Source organism: Priapulus caudatus, unplaced genomic scaffold, assembly GCF_000485595.1.
Source record: "Priapulus caudatus unplaced genomic scaffold, Priapulus_caudatus-5.0.1 Scaffold1798, whole genome shotgun sequence".
NCBI classification, from domain to species: Eukaryota; Metazoa; Priapulida; class Priapulimorpha; order Priapulimorphida; family Priapulidae; genus Priapulus; species Priapulus caudatus.
Window position 1 is genome coordinate 56,846 of NW_014578859.1, and position 6,598 is coordinate 63,443.

Here is a 6,598-nt window from a genome sequence, read left to right on the forward strand (position 1 = left end):
ACGACGACGACGACGACGACGACGACGACGACGACGACGACGACGACGACGACGACAACGACGACGACGACGAGAGAGAGACAAAGCGCAAGAGAGAGAGAGAGGGGGATAGAGAGGAGGAAAGAGAGAAGGGGTAAAGAAAGCGAGAGACAAAGAGTGACAGAGAGAGACAGAGAGAGAGAGAGACAGAGAGAGAGAGAGGGTGAGAGAGCGAGACAGAGAGAGAGAGAGAGAGAGAGAGAAAGAGAGAGAGAGAGAGAGAGAGAGCGAGAGAACGTACCAAAACGAAAGCTATAGCTTCTTGTGCTACGTGTTACATGATTCAGATTAGGATGAGGCGGATACAACTAATAATAAGATGTGAACTATATAGAGATCGAGAGAGAAACATATTAAGCTGTACAACGAAAACTTCACTGTTACGCGTGTCACATCAACCTGGCAACATATTGCTCTGCCTTGTTGTGTACTGTTACACCATAGATATATACTGTAGCGTGTTTCGTGTCTTTCCTCGACACCAGGGGGCACCACCTGTCAATACGCAGTAACTAGCGGTTTACCTCACGTATAGTGCAGTGCAACACGGTGGATAGTGGCAACGAGAAATACGAGATAGATGTTCCTACCTTATATGTCGTATCGTCGGCACCTCAGCCTCCACTCCCCTGCGAGCGCCTCGAAGCTACTGCGCTCTCGTCGTGGCCAACCCAGCGTTCGTTCTCTCTCCGGTGCTTGTCGTTAGTTAACAATGCCAGACGACGGACGTCACAGGACAAACAGTGACACAACACAACACAGCACGGCGCACCTTATGACGCGGGGCTACTCGGGAGATATTAATTCAACGTGTAGGGGGGGCAGCTGGCTGACGGGACCCCCGTACGGCCACTCACACAAGGGATGCACTCAACACCCGATGCGCCTAAAACTGCTACTCGAGGGTAATATTAAATGCGTCAGTCGACGTCTATGAAGTCACAATTAATTCTACTATTGTCGTTAACGTTACCAAATTATTATTGCCTACTTTACTGTAAATTAAGCCCCGACGGTGTGCCGATAATAACAGCTCGCTGTACTCACTTTCTCCCCGGTCCTCACCCGGTACGTCTCCCTCTCGCTCAGACCGAACGGACGCTCGCCGAACAAATCCTCTCTTCTCTCTTTCTCCCTCTAGCTCCTCTCTCCGATAATTCACTGTATATTCTCTCTACACGTATCCGCACAACCTTCCCGCTCGCTCACTCGAAAACACAACGCCGTTTTTGCACACGACTCCGAACGGCCTACTGTTTCCTACGCCAGCGCCGCTCTCGGCCGCTAGAGGGGGTTACAACCGCAACTAATGGCAGCCCCCATCGTAATCTGGCGGTAAGTGAGTAATTGCTGCAGGACACTTACAAAACACACATGAAACACACAGAAATACATTACAAACATAAAACCGATTACAAACACAACATATAACCTCTCACAGAGGCAACCTCAGCCCCCCCAGGAGCACCTCAGCCCCTACGAGCACCTCAGCTCGTGCGAGCACCTCAGCTCGTGTTTACCGGTACCACCGCCACATAACCGGGCTTTACGACAGGCACGACCGAGCACTGTAACCTTCCGCAATAAAGTACTTCTAGTCATGGTAAATATCTGACTTCTATTATCGTATATGTGTTTTGGCTTCACACACATTCTACTTCATACATTAACAATAGCTCAACACACTAGCGTTAAAACTAAACGTTACATTCTTACCCTATTCGGCGGAGGCCTTGCCATTCTGCTGAATGGTGCATTTTGCATCCTTTCTCCCGACCTTTGACCTCTGAATCCCGCCCTAGCTGTATCTTGTTGCACTTGACCTTCCATGTCCTTCCTGATCTTAACCATTTCCTGTTTCAGGCTTCGCATCCCTTTGTGCATCTCTTCCCATCGACTCGACACTGGATCCACTGGCTGCATCGCAGCTCGTACATAAGTGCCTGCACCTGGTTGCGGTTTTCTACGATGTACCATTTCCCTTGTAACGGCCTCATATTGTGCTACCCGAGTTATAGCCTCGTCTAGCGTGCTTGGCACTTGCAAGAGTGCATAACGTTGTATTTCTACATTTCCTATTCCTTCCAGGTATTTGTCGATCAAGATCTGCTCCGTCTGAAAACCTATCATGCCAGGGTACGCCCGCGCGAACAGCTGTCGCATGACCACCCCGTATTCCTCGGGTGTTTCTCCATCTCTTCTGTTCCTACGACGTAGCTCACTCCGAGAAACGTGGATTCGCTCTACCGGATTGAATCTGCGTTGCAAACAGGCAACCATCTTGTCGTAGTCAGCACGCTGTGATCGTGGCATCTCTATCATCACCTCTAGAGCTTCACCCTCCAAGCATAATTTTAATTGAACTCCCCATCTATTCTCTGGCCACTGATTATAGCTAGCCGTCATCTCGAACTTTATCAGAAAGTGCTTTAATGCAATTCCATCTCTCTTCCTAAAGTTTGGAGGTTTTCGTTCCTTTGCAGGTGTACTGCGTCACGGACTTCTCTCCTGTGTGTATGGCATATGCCCAACCGTAGCCGTATCTCTTGCAGGTTCCTGTAAAATATCTGCTTCTCCGTCCGGCAAGACATCAGAATTAACGCTGCCGTTTCCTGCTTTCAGAATGCTGCCGTGCTGTTTGATCGGACTTCCCCAGTTTCTCTGTAAGCTTTCTTGGCTTACTCCAGCGTGGGGTAGGGGTGTGTGGTATCTCTGTCCCCTTTCCTGCTCATTTTCTTTCCAGCTTTCCAGTAATCTCTTCTCCGATCCTGCTATCTGCTCCCTATAATCCTTGGCTGCCTCCTGAAATATCTTCCTATCCCTAGAAAGCTCCTCCGGTGTGGATACGCCATCGTGACTGGCCGTCGGTACCTGTCCCCTTCTGAAAATAATGGACTCGCCCACACTTTCCCTTTCCTCGCTCAGCTGGCGTGGCGATGAGTCATCAGCCTCCGCCGTCCGCTGCATGTGAGTGTTGCCTTCCACATCGCTCCATAGGTTCGCCGTGGGCGTCAGAAACTCCCGTATTCTCTTTATAAAACTCGACATGTTGTTATCCTCGCTCACTATCCGTCTATAACACTGGTACACTTGCTATTGCTACTCCTTCATGCGAACATCCCGGACGAGCCCCCATTTTACCTGTAGTGGCCCTAGGGGTAGCCGACTACGGTACGACAGACGTTGTTTAGTTAACGCGTGTACCAGTTGTTTGGAGTCAGTGTTCGCTCCTGCCGTTGTATTAGGCAGGACGGTGATGTCACGTAGCAGATAACAGGTAGCACCAGCTGAACAGAACACAGTGAGATTCGGTTAACTGTACGGTTATAGCTTTATTGATTCCTACTAGTTCACAAATAATTCCCCTGCATTCGTATATGCAGCGGATCCTATCACCACTAGATTAATATTGAAGAAGTAACGCGTCGCCGGTTTCATCTTCCTCTCTCACACTCGTCCTCTCTTCGCGTAGACCTAGGCAGTCTCCAAGTGGTCTCCCTCGTAGTCGCTCCTGGCTTTACCTAACCGGAATCCCGTTCTTCTCCGTTCTCGTTTTATTCCCCTCTCCCGTCCGTCTCCGGTTTCCACCTACCTGAAAACCTGTGCCTCCAGCCTCTCTCTCTAACGCTTCCGCTACCTCTCTGTTCTTCTGCTTCCTTCTCCTTATTCTTCCTCTTCCTTTTTCTTCCTTCTACCTGTACCAGAAAAATAACCCTCCTGCTCTGCGATTCGGCGCGCCTTATATACCTAGCTGGCGCGCAGATTTCGTTCGCTGGTGCAATCCGTACCTGGTAGTACCATGATTGCCTCACCCGATGCCGCAACCCGTGTCTGGTACGATAGGTACATCATCTTATGCAACCCGTTTCTAAGTACATATCCTACTCTTCGACAACTTAGACTATTTATTCTATTCCAATCTCCTCATATATTATGTTGACCACTAGTACATAACCACGTTGAATATTATATTCTATTTATCGCGTTAATTGTTCGCGCTATTAAACACTCCTTAATTGTTTTCCCTACCATAGCAGTAGCAGTGATAGCCTGATCCAAGATGGCTGCGCCCATGGACGTTGATATTTATGTGCTGTCTATATTTTATCCTGTCTTTAGTCAATATAAGGTTATTCCATCTATACCGTGAGTTCAATCTATCCATCCTGATCTAGTCTACTATAATAAAGCTAAAGTCATTACGATATAGAGCGACGCCGCAGGGCAGGCACGGTTCTTCACCACGTCTATGTCGCAGAGACACGACCCGACGCAGGGACACGCCTCAGGCACTTTTGGTCACTCGCTTCGTTATAGGCAGTTCGATACTGGTACCTCCAAGTACGACATTACGGGTAAACAAAAAGTCACCCTCCCACTATCATTAAAAAAGAGGACAGTAGCCTTGTTTCGTAAACTCATTAACCTACACTAAAAACTCGTAGCCCTACTAAAGTCACGTGACAAATCTAACTCGCATAAATACAGCCACCTTTTGGATAGGAAGGCAGTTCAATCCAGGGTACCGATCTGTGAGTATGTAGTATTTAAGCGCTTGGTCAGCGCGTTGACAGTTCTCGTATATGTGTTATAGTTTAGATCTTATCGTATTCGTGTTACAGTATGCATCTTAAAACAAAATAATGTCTTAAAACTCCCTTTAAGACTAGTAAATGTATTTGCGTGTGTTAACTCCTTTTAGAGATCTTGCATTAAATATGTAACTAATAACTTGTCTCTGTAAGTTTGTGTAAGAATTAAATAGACATTTGTTTGTACGTTATACTTTCGTGTCTGTCTACTTTGTGATTGCCTCAGGGTACCTTACAAGGGTGCCCGCGCCGTAGCAGAACCTAGTTTATTGGGCGTACACTATACGGTCACGAGCCACACACACACACACACACACACACACACACACACACACACACACACACACACACACACACACACACACACACACACACACACACGAGAGTACATATATGTACGAATCGCCAGTCATTACACTACCGCTCCTGTGAGTTACGCACCTCCAAAATCTCCACAGTAGATCTAACAACGTAGTGCTAACAACGTCCTGATCTCGTGCCTCGAGGTTTCATGAGAATAAGAAATGCGCTTCAGAAAAATCATACAACATGCGAGAGAAATCGCACGGACAGCGCTGTATATATATATCGAGAGTCCATAATAGAGATTAGAGATAGGTCTATAATAGATTAATAGGTCTCTATTATGGACTCTTGATATTTATATATTAGTTCTTACTTTTACTTTTAGTTCTTACTTTTAATGTAAAAAAAACAACAAACATTTTACAAATTTTACCATAGAAAATTCGTGACGTAGTCAATTTAATTACCTTACTGTAAATTTCAGGTTGTGAGTCATACTGCGCGTTATGTATCCTGCATATTAGGTGGCGTAACACTTTCTAACTTTTCAACTTCCTCCCGCCAACTTCCTAACTTCATTCACTAACAGCACTACAAGCAGCACACGCAAGACACGTACATTTCAACTAACAGATACAAGCAATATAGAGATTGCATATCAAATGTGGTGGGATATGCATTGTGATATTATGCGCTTAGAAATTCAGGGGCCAGAATATCCACATAATTCAGGAAATTATGAAAAGTATAAACATTTACTGATCAATGAATCTAATCAATCACACGTTTTGATATATAGATAAGATGAATCTATAGTCAAGCCGAAAAAAAGCTTTAATATTAGACAATTAATATATGTGATTTATATAGATATGCAAGGCATGAATTAAGACAGAAGAATGTTTTATTACCTCCAGTATGGGGGAATTTTCGAGCAGCTATGGTAAAACAAGATGTAGCAGAATATGAGGTAGACTTTAGAGTAATTAATATTATTTAATGAGTAGTAATTAAGGGTGAAGCAGGGTATAATGTAAATTTATAAGCAGTGAGGGTAAATCCAATATTAGTTTTGAGGAATCTTGTCATTCTCTGGTAAATTGGCGATGAGAAAATAAACTGATAAGTCATATAATATATGTTAACCGACATTCTCTATATTATCAACTTTTCACAACAAGGACAAACATGGTTTATGGTTTATTACATATATAAAACCGCAAACAGATATCTTATGTTATAGCTATGGGCAGTTATCGTACTGTCCCACAGAACTTCATAGCAATTAAAATACGAAAATTCATGAAGTTCGTTTACTATATACAACCCTAAAACATAATCTGGAACAATTTAATACACACGACCACGAAATACAATGTACAAAATCATTCTCTTTGATCACCATGACATAAAACCTATGGCATACACAGCCTATATAAGTTCTCCTAACTGAGCAAAATGATACAATAAAAACTAATTGACAACAAGCGTCAAATGATCGTCAAATAAAATGATCCAAACATCAATTACTAAACCCTGAAAACCCCCGGGTGCCGGGTTTGGATCACTCTTAGTCGGCCTCCTCTTAATTGGCTGGTTCAGCATGGTTATACCATTGCTGACCTCGCACTTAGAATCATAGGAGTACGCAACCCTCTTGG